This window comes from Schistocerca serialis, chromosome 3 (assembly GCF_023864345.2).
Source record: "Schistocerca serialis cubense isolate TAMUIC-IGC-003099 chromosome 3, iqSchSeri2.2, whole genome shotgun sequence".
In the NCBI taxonomy this organism is placed as follows: Eukaryota; Metazoa; Arthropoda; class Insecta; order Orthoptera; family Acrididae; genus Schistocerca; species Schistocerca serialis.
In genome coordinates this window covers 239,826,053-239,841,474 of record NC_064640.1, presented here as the reverse complement: position 1 = coordinate 239,841,474, position 15,422 = coordinate 239,826,053, and the positions used below count along the sequence as shown (strand labels likewise).

Sequence of the window (15,422 nt, the reverse complement as noted above, 5' to 3'; positions counted from 1 at the left end):
TATAAGGACACAAGTGACACATACTGTATAAAGGTATATGTAAATGTAGACTTGGTCAATAAGAATGTTAAGGTCAACATTCAGAATTACACTTTATTTTTTTAATATCCACTAGAAATAGCATTAAATTTATTCTTTTGATACAAAAATGGAAAGGAGGTAATCATTCAGTGTAAAATAGACATTAAAATCTTTAAAGGTAAATCATTAAATAGATTGAAAATATTGGGAAGGTAACTGACATGGCATTGTTGGAGGAAGTAGCTACACATTAACATTTACTTAGTTAGAGAAAGCATAGGGAACCTGTATAAGGTTGGACAAATGGAGAGTTAATATCTTGCATTAATATCTATTAACAGCATAAACGGCATTTGTTCTATGTTTTATGTATTTCAGACTTTTTACACTTCTTGGTGTAGCAGTATGTTGCTACAGTTAGTTGATTTGAGAGTATCTGAGCTGTTGTCATGGTAACAGAACTTTTCTTCCCCCTGGTGTGAACTGCAATACTGGTACTGTGGTACCTACACAAAACAAATTTTAACAATTATGTGAAGAACTTGCAGCAGGTAAATTGAGTAATTGCAAACCTTTATGTCTGATAGAGAGATTTGTTGACTTTACCAGGTTGAATTTAATGCTAGATGTTATTTGAACTTAAAACAAGTTTGCTTGCATTAACAACAAATCAGAAACTGTACTTAATCTCCTATTTGCTTGGGATCCTAACATGGAGAGAGAAACAAAAAACTCTCCAAAGAACAAATACTCTGCTTTATGTGTGTTGTGAAGTGAACCCAGGATGTAGGGCCTCTTCCTTGCAGAGTTGGGTGGCAGTCTGACTTTAAAGCACAGTTTTTGTAAACTATCTACAACTAGTGACAAAAGACTAACAGGGCAAACAATATGAAAATTGTGAAGAAAAAAGTTTATAACATGAATATGTGCGTAAGTTGTTGTTTGATCACCAATCTGTGACCAGATGAGAGGAAACACAGATGCCAACCACAAATGCAAAGAAGTATTCCACTGATGATGCCTTAAAGTAAAAGGCAAATAAATAGTTGCAGCAAGAAAAGTTTTTTTTCAAAACAAATATGGTGAGAGTTTACATAGTAACTCAACATTCTACCAATAGTATGATGCACATGCTGTGTTCTGCCATTAGTTTGTGGGTGCAGTGGTCTAGTTCTTATTTTCTAAACCCATAGCAAATGACAGTTGTTTAATCAAGTTCAAAATGAAATTTGTCCCTTCGTCAAAGATTACTGTTTTAGGCACACTAACTTGAGCAACCTGTTGTTGGTCATGGCCTGTACCACAGTAGTTGTCTGCTAATCTGAAATGGCTATCATTTCCACACACCATGAAAAATGGTCAATAATTGTTAAGACAAAATCCCTCAGAGTCCAATTAATTGGACCTAGGATATTCATTCCTATCATCTCAGATGCTGTAGTTGCCTCTGGTAACCTCTATAATGGTGTTTGCTTATGATTCATTTCCATTCCCTATGCACACTGTACACAGTTCATAATGTGTTGGTCGATGTCTTCCTACCTTCCTTCCCTTCCACCAGTACCATCTGAAACCCTCCATTTCATTGCCCTCTGACCTCCAAGCACAGACAGCATGTTGTCGTGTGTTTCCCTCAACACTCAATCCTTCAACCTAGCTGACACCACTGTATTTGGTCACAACCTAATTGTCTTACATAACAAGCCATCACACATGCTCAACTGTGACTGCCTATTTGTACGGCTTGCAGTTGGTGTCAGCCCCTTGCACTGCTTACCATTTAGCAAGGCCATGACCCAGTGCCTGTATGTAATACTGATACCTTCCTGCTCAACTTGTTTGTGGTTCTGTGCTTTTTGTCTGGTTTATGTACAGCTTCGTGATCAAAGATGCGTAGCCTCAATGCCCACCTCGTGTCCGTTGGAAGGGTCCTTCAACTCTAATAACCATTTCAGAACCATAAGATCAAAAGTGCTTTTTTCTCCAATGATTCTGGCTTCTGGAGCATTACCCTCATATTTAATGCATTTAAAAGGCCACTAGAAAGAGACTATTTATGGTTTATTTAAACAGTAACACCCTAACCTTAATATTGAATGTATGATGCAGAAGTTACATTTATTGTCATGTAAGGTTAGCATCGTTTATTTAAACAGTAACCCCCTAACCTTAGTATTGAATGTATTATACTGAAGTTACATTTATTGTCCTGTAAGATTAGCATGATTAAATTAACACAAGCCATGTGATGGCTTGCTGTGCAAAGTACTTGTGTGTCTTGCTTGCCGTGAGAGCCTGCCAGTGCTCTTTCAGATCTATGTGCGTTAAATGGAAACTAATAGCATTGTCTGTGTAAATTATGCTGGGCACTTGTCTTCCCATGTACCTTTGTAGGACTAGAAAAAATCTGTCAGTTGACATATTTGAGCAAAGTTCCCAGTATAGGACTCATGTTGTTGTGCACATGAATAGAGCTGTATATACCTTCTTCATTACATTTCCTTTTCTGACATGTGATGAGCCAGTGAGGTCAGTGCATGTGACTTCAAATGAGTTCGCTGGTGAGACTTGTTCAGCTGGCAATGGAGCCTTGGTTTGTTGAACAAAGTGAGCTTTCAATAGTAGTGCAAGACATGTTTCATTGACTGCCGAGATCTTAGAATCCAGAATTCTGTTCTCAGTTCAGATAACACTGTTTACTCCAAAGTGGTGTAGACGAATGTTAGTCTGCTGGATCAGAAAATGGGTTAAATGATGCTGCCAATAGAGAAGAACTGGATGTCATTTCTCTGTGGATAATTCTGCAAACTGCAGATGTCCAGTGAGATGAATAAGAATGTAACCAAGAAGGGTTGAAACGAGCTAATTTAGAATTTTGTGGTGGAGACATATTGTTGTACAGAGCACACAATTTGAGTGCAAACTGTTGCTGTTAAACAACTTGAATCCAATAAATATGTGCTTCATGCCAGTCTAATGTTATCAATTCTCCGGACATCTTATTTTCTTTCATTAACTGCTGTCTGAAGCGAAGTAGCCATCCTATGATTTGAAACACCTTATAGTTAATGTAGTATGTAACTGTTAAAACAGGGAGTGTTGTTTTTACCATGAAGTGTTGGTCTCTTTAATTTCTTCTCTACTGGCAAGCAATGATCTTTCATCTGTATAAATTGTTGCCACTGTGTTCGGTTCTTTCTTAACCAAGCAGGCCCATGGAACCATTTAGTAGGACAATGAAGATTTTGCTGTGGTGATTTTGGATAATAAATCAGCTGGGTTTTCCACACCGGGATTGTGTCTCCAATGTGATGGGTTGGTTAGTCCTTGAATTTCTGTAACATGGTAGGCCCAAAACTCTTCTGACAGTTAGCATTATGTCATATCCATCCTAAGGCTACAGTTGACTCAGTCCGCAATGTTGCACAACATATATCATAGCCCTGGCCTTACAAAAATAATGAAGTGGTCTTGATCTAAGAAGTGCTGCTAGAAGTTCCAGCCGTGGAAGAGTTATCTTCTTGATGGGAGCTAATGTGTTTTTACTGCAAACTAAATGAACTAATGTCATGTTGGAAGTGGTGCACCGTACATAAAGGGTTGCCTTGTGTATGTCAGAAAATTCGTGGATTTCTGATTTATTGTCTTTGGAAACTCTAACCCATTGGGGGATTTTTTATGTGTGAACATGATGGGAAAGTTGATAACCGCATGTACCAATATAAAGAGGTGAAATCTCATCCCACTCCACTCCCCTAGACCAAATTTCCTTGCAAATTAGTACCTGCTACTACAGAATCATGTTATCTTCGACAAGTGAAGTGGGTTGAGGAAAATTTGTTGTGTGCATTGTGGCAAGTTCTTTCAGCATGGCTGTGAGAAGAAACGGGCTGCAGGTAAGTTCGAAAGGTAGGCAGGTGAAGAGATTTATAATCCTTTTGGCAGTTGTAATATAGTTTCCTTGTTGACCTATGATTACTTTGTACCAGAAAACCTTGTGGAATCATTGTCTTTACTGTGAAGAACTAATTGCAGAAATACTTGTGCAGTATCAGTAGTTACGGCTACTATATATTGATGGAATCTCCTCATGCAACAAACTGTCAAATACAAACTTCCATTTGATGACACTTAACATTTCTTCTTTTTTTACTGCATGATGTGGCACACAAAATGTCCTGCAATGTCCATCCAGAAGGAATGATTCCCCTTCTCTCTTTTTGCTGTGGTCTACCTTTTGGCCTAGTAAATGTATTTCAGGTTGCTGTCCTTCATACATTTTTTCCTCCAGTGCATTAAGTCTCTTCTCTGCTTGGTAAAGATTATTAGATACAATAACATTGGGTTTTCTGGAGAAGGTCACAGCCCTTCTTTTGTTTTTGATGCAGTAGAATTTTGACAAATCTTGCAATAAGGTCTGTTACTTTGGATTTGGAGTTGTATTATGTGATCCCCATTGTTTCTATTTCCTGAAAGACTATAGAATATTATCTGTTTCCATTGTTGTCCGTAAACTGATGTCTGCTATCACAAGGTTTGCCATAGTGCTTGATTAGCTCCCACTTAGTATCCAACCAGGAATGGAAGATCACAGTGCAGTGGATGATGTTGGTCGAATCTGAGGGGAATCTTCAGTGGTTTTGCAATAGTAATCTGCTCCGATAAGGATCTCCATGGGAAGATTTTCTATGTCATTCTGTGGATCCACTCACTGGAGTCTCTGGTGTGCACTAGGTTTCTTATACTGGAAGGGACAGTTGGGTGTACAGCAAATGAGTACAAATGCAGTCACAGAGATTGTGTAACAAGTTCCATGATGTCTGTGAATTCTGCAACTTTATGGTGTGTAGAAGTTGGGGATGACATTTCAAAGGTGCTGACAGATTGTGATGTTCAGTAGTTACTAAACTCAGCACATCGGTGACGAACTTGGAAATGAAGCTTGTGTGACTACCACTATCTGGAATGCAGCAAGTAAGTCAGCTTAATCCTCTGGGTCCACTGATGCAAACTCGAGCTGTGTGGAGATATTTAAAATCTGCTGAACTTGTTAATTTTCCCTACAGAACTAGTGACATCTTGCTGATAAGATGACACAGAGGTAACAGTGTCAGTACTAATAGCTTTATGATGGAGTTTATTGCACCTAGAACACCAAACCTTGCCCTTCTTATTGTAGTTTTTAGCATTACAGTGTCAGTTTGGACACACAAAATCATGATTATCTTGCTTTAATTTATTGATACATCATTATGTTGCAGCCTTTGTCCTAAAAAGTGTAGGCTTCATTAAAAACACAATATGGTTGTACCACTCTCAGATTTTTGCAAGTTTTTAGCTTGCTCTGAATTTGCATGAAGTGTCTCTGCAGTGGCTGTGAAGTTAGAGGAGGGCAGATATCCTGCCCAAATTTTTTGTGCAGTAAGAGCACCATGAACTGCTACTTCCAAAAAATTCACTAATTTCAATGCCTCCCTGTCTGATCCTTTAGTTCTCCTAGCATGAATAACCAATTTCTGAGTGCATGCAGAATTTTTGGAGTGAGAACTTGATACCATGTACTGCTACGTCTTCTCCTAGAGCACACCGTATTTGATGAATATTATGGTTACATTCTAGGAATGTATTGTTCAGCATTTCAGGAGTCACTGACTGGGGGCCTTAGCACATCCAAATAATCAAGGTTTACCTGTATAATGTAATTGCTATCTCTGTACTGATTCGATAAAATTTTCTTTATTTCCTTGTACATGTTTGCTGTTATAAGTATTCTATCTACTAACAACTCCAGTTTGCCTAACAGATACCCTCATAGGAAAACATGTTTATTTACTGTAGAAAGGAATGAGTATTTATCAATAGTAGATTCAAATTCTTCCCAAAAGTGGGACCACATTTTAAAATCTCCACAAAATAGCTAAAGTTTAATGAGTGGTAACTTGACAGAGTGGAATACAGCAGGGTGCGTGGACACTAGGCGACCGTATTCATCTGCAGCATTAAGGTTGAAAGTTTATAATCAGTTTCTTTTGTAGCCATCTGATAGCGTGTTTAATTTTTTCTTTATATTCCTCGCAGCTCAGCATGTGTGTGTCATATTCATCATCACAGAGAAAATTCTGAATAACATCATTCAATGAAATGAGCTTCTCTAAAGTGTCTTGGAGACATTTCCTGTTGTGTTCAAAATCATCAAACAGGCCTCCTGTAGCAAGCGAAACACCTGAATAAAAACTGTGCACCATTAGTCCTAGCCCTAGCTATCTTTCCTTTGAAGTGTGCTTTTTTTATGTCTTACTAAAGACAGCTGTTGCAAAATTGTTCACAAGTGGCCTTGGGAATATTTTTGATGTCTGAGAGATTGGGTACGCATAAACATAAAACGAATGAAACTTTTGTCAACAAATTAACTACTCGACGCAAAAGTTTGAGACATGCAATACAAAGTTCCTGAAACATTGTTTTTGAAGCAAGCAATTCATATGATTATATTATATTATATTGGGAAGGACTTATCTTGTAATGTGGTCCAACATAGGGGAGGGCCTGGGGGAGGAGTGCTTCCTTGTGAATGCCTATGGGTATATTGTTGTTACATCACTACACTGAGACCCGGAGACACTCAAAAGTATTAAAAATGTTCAAGTTTTTGGTAATTGGTACATTATTCAAGCCATGTTTTTATTATTTCAAGTTTTAGTGATGTCATATGCGATAGAAGTGGATACAAGTTGTCGGAGCTAAGCTAAGCTTTTACATCAAAGGAATGTGAGGTGCACAGAAAGCAGAAAGGAGAATTTTGTCCCCACTTTGAGTAGGGACATTAGAGGGGGAATGTTATGTCTGCTGTAAAATGGTGCATCTTTAGGCATGCATGTAGATAATCAGTAACTATGGTGTAAGTAAAAAGGTTATGTGGAAGAATATCAAAGAGGTGTTCATGTTCAGACACAATTGTTATGCGATCTGTTTTTCTGTTGACACAAACACAAGTCCACCACACTACTCTACTGCTACAGCTAGAGTTGGCAGCAGTCATAAACATAAGACAGAATACACAAGGTGTACCAACATGTGCCAATAACAAGTAGAGAGCCAAAGCTCACCTTAGCATCTCAACTTACAGGTATTGTGCCACTTTTCCCTGCTGCCTAACTTGGCAATCTAACAATCACTGTAAGTGTTCAACAGGCAAAATTTAATATTCATTACAAATAATAATTCCCATATTTTAACCTGAGTGACTTGAACCCCATTTAAAAAACTTAATGGTTCTGAAGGGAGGAAGGAAGGAATGGGGGCCGGGAGGGTGGGGGAGGGGTGGTGTTTCAAGTGTAGGACCACCTCCTCCACATCAACGCCACAGCAATGCATCAAAATGTAATTTGGGTTCTATACTCACCTAAAGCAACTTCCCATTGCCCTCCCGCACGGTACCTTAAGAATCAATCCTTATTGTTTTTGTACCCAGCTTAATCGATTTGCTCCTTAAGTGAGATGAACCTTGAGACAGTATTTTTTGCTGACAATAGTTTCCCTTAGATAGAATGCCATCCCAGTGAAATTCCACCAAATGCTGCCAACGGTCAATTTTGAAATGATGATCTGAAAGAAAGTCCAACCCTAGTGCCATACAGTAGTTTTCACTATGTGGGGCACCACCAACACATGTTGTTCAAATGGAACCACCCCAGAATGATATTTTCACTCTGCAGTGGAGTATGTGCTGGTATGAAACTTCCTGGCAGAGTAAAACTGTGTGCCAGACCGAGACTCGAACTCGGCCCCTTTGCCTTTCACGGGCAAGTGCTCTAACAACTGAGACTGAAAATATCATTCTGGAAACATCCTCCAGGCTGTGGCTAAGCTATGTCTCCACAATATGCTTTCTTCCAGGAGTGCATATTCTGGAAGGTCGGCAGAAGAGCTTCTGCGAAGTTTGTAAGGTAGGAGACAAGGTACTGGCAGAATTGAAGCTGTGAGGACAGGTCACGAGTCGTGCTTGGGTACCTCAGTTGGTAGAGCACTTTCGCGCCAAAGGCAAAGGTCCCGAGTTCGAGTCTCGGTCCGGCATACAGTTTTAATCTGGTAGGAAGTTTCAGAACAACCCCAAACTGAAAATCTGATAACACTGATGCTAATGCTTTCAAAACATTCTCTCCCACCCGACACAACCTATAACATGGCCGATTTAATTGTTTCTGACCTACGAGTTTCCAATTAACCATCGGCACATGTGTCCCCTGCATCCAACAAGAACTGCAACTCCCACTGTACCATATACCAGACTTGGATTCCCTTTTTGCTTCTCCACTTTTCCCATATCTATTCCCACCTTTACTCCCATAATCTGATTTGGTCCGTACCCTTACCATTCTTACCGCATTGAGACCGGCTACACTGCCTGTGGACATGTCCCAATCATCCACACCTATAACATATCAAGTTAGTGGAAAATACTACTCACTTGTCCCACAGTCCTGTTGCTATGTAAATTTCTTCAAACTCAGCAGCCAATCTGCCAGTAGGTACAGGTGTTTCGGGGTATCTGCCCAAGCCCTTCTTAACATATCAAGTGACAAGCCCCTCATGAAGATGTCAAGTGCACTATACTCAGCTTCCTGGAGTATAATCTATTTGCCTCATTATGCTCCCCTAGTTTGTATGTTTGCACATTAATCTTGCGTATTCTGTCTTGGAAACCCTCCACCATTTCATTATGCCCCATTGTCACACTATTTAACTGCCTGCTGGAAAATCTCACAGTATTTTGCTTTTTGTATCACTGTAGGAGACCTTCCTTCAACTGCTTAAACGTCTGTGAATCCCTCAACCTCTCAGTACACCTGTCAAACATTTTTGCCTCCTCAAGCTACTGCAATTACATTATTTGCAGCAATTGATTATCTGTCCAACCTTCCAACTTTCCTGGTGATGCCAGTCATCCGAGAAAGACATTAAGCCCTCAGTTCACATACCAGAAAAAAGGAGTAGTTAAGCCGGAGGTGGCTGGATCTATCCGCGGATCAGCCAAACTGACTAACATTAATTCCTCATCTTTAGCTAAAAGTTGCCCCAGCAACTGTGTCTTCTTTGCTCTCAGTTGTGCTATCTCATTAAGTAAATTCTGTGTCATGTCCTGTTGGACAGAACTCTGCATTCCAGACTCTTTCATTGTGGAATCTTTATCCCAATACATAAGTAAGTACGGTACAGTATCAGTCAACAATAACTCAAACATTCACAATTACAATACAACAATTTAAATACTATGTCTCATCACAAGCCATCTTGACTCCATGCATTGTCTAGCCATATGGCAATACTGGTAATAAGTAACACACACTACGGCCACTGTCTTGACACGCAGTGCAATGTGATCAGACAAATTACACTGAAGACATCATATGGGTTGCAAATTCTGTTTCCTTGTATTGCTCCTAAACTCATATGATTCTAAAGGCTTTATTAACATGTCCCACAAGTTTTTTTTAAAAACCCTCTGCCTTTGACCCCATTTCCTTTGCACATAGCAGTAGAAACAGTCAACTTATTCACTCACCCCACAGTTATGACAGTGTGAGCTATGATTGTGCCATTATGCTGTGTGGAGGTCAACTTCTGACACCAATTGAGATGGACCTTGAATGTAGGGCCACATCAGTGCAGAGTTGGGTAGTGGTGGTGGACTGTGGTGGGGATGCATGCCAATGGCAGCTGAGAGAAGCATCAAAAGTCAGATACAGGATGTTTACAATCAAGCTTTCACTACTTGAGAGGGTGTCATGACAAACGAGTTGTTGTAGGACAATGAAACTTCACCGAGCGGAGTAGCACAGTGGCTAGCAATCTGGGCTCGCATTCTTGGGATGATGGTTCAAACCTGCGTCTGGTCATCTTGATTTAGGATGCCTTAAATCACTTAAGGCAAAAGCTGCTTTCCTTCTCCGTTCTTCCCTCCTCTGAGCTTGTGCTCTTTCTCCAATGACCTTTTTGTTGATGAGACATTAAACACTAATCTGCTCTTCTGACAAAGAAAATTTGTTGAAACATTTGTAACGGCATGCAGAAGAGAGACAATGAATAAGCTATTGAAATAAACACATCTTAATTTCCACATGAGAGGGTAACATTTGTTACTTGTGTACCATGTTTACATTCCAGGTTACAAACATTCCTCAGTGCGTTGACCATCTGCATCTACGACAGCCTGGAACCACCATAGAGTTACCATTTCACAATTGTTCACAGCACTTTGTGAATGGTAGACCATGGAATGTTCAATTAGCACGACACAGTTTTCACACTGCTTGAAGATCGCATGTTGTGTCCAGCATTCACAGCCATGGTAACAGTGTATTCTCCAACAATTTGTGGCGCAGTTGGCCATCAGCCTCTCCCAGAAGCAGATCCCAAATCGCCAGTGAATTTTGATCTGATGAATCATGGTCTTTGACCTCGGTGTGGAAACAGGACTACTCTGTTTTCTTGTAACATGTCAATACTCACGAACAGCAGCAATACTATTGCTGATGTTTTGATGAAACAGCTTTGTTACTAAAGTCCTGCTTACCCTGTCCAGACTCCTGTTGACTGTGTGTAATTGTAATTCACACTGGTACTTTGTTTCAACCCTACATTGCCGTACCAGTACTGGCATCTTATGGCAAGTCATGCCACTACTAACAATGCCAATCTGGCAGTGCACAGTCTGAATGTCATTCCCATAAAGGTGTGTTCCCTTATGATAAGTAGTATTTTGTCTACAGTGGCTCAAGTAGTGAAAGTTTCAAGCGAAAGTTTAATTGTAACCATCCCATCTGCGAGCCCCCCCCCCCCCCCCCCTCCCCTTCTCCACGTGATGAAGATGGTGCATGGTATGCTGAGGTGGCCAGCTGGCAGCCAGTAGGTCAACAGGTACATCGGCATCCAGGAATGCAGGCAATGATGTCTGCACCAGGAATGCTCACACAATGAAGCCCGCTCAGCAACATGTTCCCCATTTAGTGCAGCATCACTGCTTATGGTAGACACCAGTGTCTCACAATGTATAAGCTTCCCTGTTGGTGCAAGTGGCATGCCGACACCTTGGTACCTGCCAGCTTCATATGGTTTCTGCAACTGCTGCAACTGGGCTGCTAGTTTCTGTAGTGACACTACAGTTGGGAAGAGCATTGGTGCTCACTGTGCAGGTATCCTCTGAGAAGATCGATGTAGGGAAATTAATACATTGTTAGTGATCTTCATACTTCAGTGCAGAAACCACCTCCAAGCTATTTGCCTGTTCGTGTATTGATTTCCTCTTCATTATGAAATCCATGAGGGTTTGTTAGATTGCACAATAGCTCAAGTCTCTTGAACATGAGTAGAAAATAATTCCGGTATATGTGGCATCCTCTCTGATTAGCTTGTCATCGCGCCAACGCATGTAAATGAAGAGTTGAAACAAGTTATTACTGTTACATCTGTCACTGCGCAAATAGGTATTGCCCAGGTGTTTCCTATGTAACCTTTTAGTTAGGTAAAAGGACATCAGAAAAACACTTCATGTAGAATAAAAGACCGAAAAGAGGAATGATGTACTCCCAAGAAAAAAAAGTTAATGTGTTGTGCAAAAGACTCCTTTATTAAACTGTGACCTTACTGACTGTAAACTTCCATGTGATACCCAAAATTGTAGCTGTATCTGCACACTAAATGTGCCGTAAACATTTCCTGTAAAATTAAATGTTTTACTACACAGGAAAAAAAAGTAGAAGAAGTAGTATTATAGTAATAATGTTGATGAGCCAAAACTATGCCCACTGCACACCTTGAGATTCAGTGCTGCCTGTTGTTGCTGCGAACATGTGACATGATAAGGAAAGAATATAAGTAGAGCAGAGGTGAATGGGGAATCATTCTACTGATGATACAGGCTGAAAATAGGGAAATCCACTGACATAAGCAACTTTCACAAAGGGCAGTTTAGTATGGACCAACTGCTGGGCACAAGCATATCGGAAACAGTGAAGCAGGTTGGCTGTTTGTATGCAACTGTCATGAGCATATGTGAAAAGTAGTTGAAGCACGGTGAAATCGTTAGCGGGCAACAAGGTGTTGGTTGTTGCAATTTCATCGAAGAACGTGGAGTTTGGAGGCTTTACTACTTCATATGACAGGGTAGGCAGGTGATCTGTGGCAGATCTGTCGTATTGTCAGGGTATAATGCTGGTGCAAGCAAAAGTGTTTCAGAACACACTGTTTAGCGCACATTGTTGAACACGAAACTTTGCAGCAGGCATCCCCTACATGTTCCCATGTTGACCCAACATCATCATCAGTTGTGATTGCAGTGGATATGAGATTATAAAGAGTGGATCATGACTCAGTGGATGTGTACCCTTTGATTTGATGAATTATGTTTCTTTTTACACCAGGTGGATGGTAATGTCCAGATACACTGTAATACAGGTGAATGGGTGTGCAAAACATGCACCATACCACAGATGCAGCATGTTGAAGGCCATATTATGCTATGGAGGATGTTCATCTGTGGTAGCAATCAAAGGTGTCATGACAGCTATGGACTACATGAATAGTATTGCAGATCACCTGTATCCCTTTATGCTTGACATCTTCTCCAACATCAATGGCATCTTCTAGCAGGTTAACAGTCCATGTCACAAGGCCAGAATCATGCTACAGTGATTTGAGGAGCATGATGGTGAATTGTTGTTTGCAGATGACAGTGTTGTTGTTTCATTTCCAAGTTTTGGTGCCATTTCTAAAAGCTTATTTTTCATTATTGTTTTATATTTTTGTCTATATTTATTAGATATTACACATCATGTTTATTTACAATACATAAGAGAAAAGTTAAACTTGTGCAACCTACATAACAAAGAAAGCTTTCGAAAAATCATGCTTATAGTCCTTCAACCAAACAGTGCTGAAAGTGTTTCCATGTTATCTTTTGGGTGGTTGTGCTGCTGATCCATCAGCACTGTAGTCAGAAAATAACCATTCACTATTTATTTAAACCTGAAACCCAAACTGATTTCAGTGGCACAACAGCAAATAACTAATTATTGAGTTGGCTACTTGGACGAAAAGTAGCTTTTCCACTAAAGAGGTTTGAATCCCTTCAGAATATCTACACAGCTGTTGTCTGTCATCCCAGATACACATACTTAGATCTGGGGCCCAAAGAGGAGTCAGTCTAATCAGAAGGTGTAACACAGTGTGTTTAATATTTCCTTTGCCTGCCTGAAGTATTTCTCTTCAAGACTTCAGACATCTGAATCAAGCTTATGGCCTTGCTTTTTCATCAGATATTCTTAATGTTGTGTATTTATGTAGCTATTCAGGCATTAGAAATGCAGAGAAGAAGAAAATAGTTTAGAATCTCTGATATTTTTGCATGTATGGAGAAAATTTTGTTCTAAATTCATTGTTGTGTATTATGTATAAAACTGGCTTTATGTAGCAGGCTATTAGTAAATTTTGATTTCTGAGGTGATGAAACTGTTAAAAGGGTGTGGAAAAGCTTGAAGATTGTGATTAAACTTAAAGTTCAGGAGTATTGTTAGTTTTAACTTTCAGTGGTTGCTAAATAATACTTATTTTCATGCAAGAAAAAAATTAAATTTATGCCTCTTCTCCACGTTTTTTCTCCAGCTATGCATAGGATCTTAATTCTGATACAGAAAAGGAAAGCCATCCACAGCCTGAAAATTGATTTAAATGCTGCAGTGCTTTTACTAGATGTGGTCCTGCTGTCTGATGCATCCTTCTTTTCTTCTGAGCTTCAACCTGACTTATCCACTTTAATATGCACTCTATGCCCCAGTGTAACTACACATTTTTCATATTAACAAAGCATTGCCAGAAGTGAAGGAAGTGATAAGTGACAGAAAAAAATCCAAGGATCGACTTGAGATCAAACACCAGATTCTTAGATTTGAAGCCTGGTATCTAACCACTGACCATGCTGCTTGCCTCTGTCTGAACATAATAAATTTCATGTTTACTAACAGAATAGTATTCTCAGACTAAAACCTGTCCTGTGGTATACGCAAAGTATACAATGCTACGTACTGTGAAATTCCATTCACTCTTTTGTTTTATTTATTGATGCCCGTTCAGAACACATTACTCAGTATCCCTGCACCACTGGTTGGCTTTGCTCCATCTAAATGACTGCCTGGTCTGTTAGCTCTAGCCCATGTTCAACTGGTTCGTCACCTCATACTGTTATATTGGTGAGAACTAAGGAGAGTGTACTTCTTGCAAATTTTGAGTTAGGCACTTGCTTAAGACCAGTTTTAGTGTGAATTCATCAATAAGGAAGATTATTGCACTTCAACATTTTGGAAACTAGGAACAGCTAGAAAACTTCAAAATGAATAAGACACATTCATATTCCTAAACACAGACTTGGCTAATGTTTTTTCACTCTCACTGTTCACTGTTTATGGGAGCTTTTACCAGTTTAGGAATTAGCCAGCTAGATAGAATTGCTAGTCAGTTTGATTTTTCTACTTCATCAAAGATATCATCATTTACACGTCTCCGTCTACTACGCAGTGAAAATGAAATGTACTTTTTTCAGTTAAATGTAGAAAATTAATATTTTTCAAGTCAATCAAATCCTTTTTCTTTCCACATAAAATTGCTTTGTCCACATTAACCATCATTTCAAAAAGAAAGTAGCCACCTTACCACCCAAACATTACTTAAATGTGAATACTGCCTATAGAAGATGAAATCCACCAATCAAAACTGAATTTCTGGAATCAGTATTGGAGTATATGCATGAATAACCACATACCATATTGGAAAATCAGTTTACAGTAAACTCGATGTGTGTATTTCATAAACATAGTGTATAGTATGTTTTATAGGACTCTACTGTTGAGTTCTGGGTGACTGTAAGAACTGAAAAGAAACTTTTCTTTCATAAGTGGCTGGTTTAAATATATTTGGGTTGCATAAATTCTTCTTCACTTAAAATAGTTCGTTGATTCCAAAATCAACTTGTTGAACCACTTCCCCTGACTTTCCATGCCCTTATTTTCAAGTTGGTTTACCTGCTCTCTTTTCCGAGAGTGTCTTCTGTTATTTTTGTCTCCTCTATCATACGGGGTTTGCTCTTCCATCTTTCTTAAAAGAATTTGCAACTAGTTGTTCAGCCATTGTCATTGTCTTATCCTGTCATTGTTTCTTCTCTTTCCTGATTCCAGCAATTTTCTCTCTGTATGCATAATTATACCTGGTGTTTGATACTCACCTTCCTGCTTCTGCTCTTCGCCTCACTTCGTGTGGGTCCTTTTTTTTCCATCCTTTATTTAGTTTCTTCCTTCTCCTACCTCTTTTGCTCCTCAGTTGCCTTAGAGCCTCCATAACACACCTAAACATTT

The 15,422-nt window shown here is 39.4% G+C and overlaps 1 protein-coding gene across 1 annotated transcript in view; it reads left to right on the top strand.

The window, feature by feature from the left end:
• The window catches only part of LOC126469988 (beta-1,3-galactosyltransferase 1-like), a 70,466-nt gene that overhangs the window by 48,775 nt on the left and 6,269 nt on the right, over positions 1–15,422 (top strand). The window lies entirely within an intron of this gene.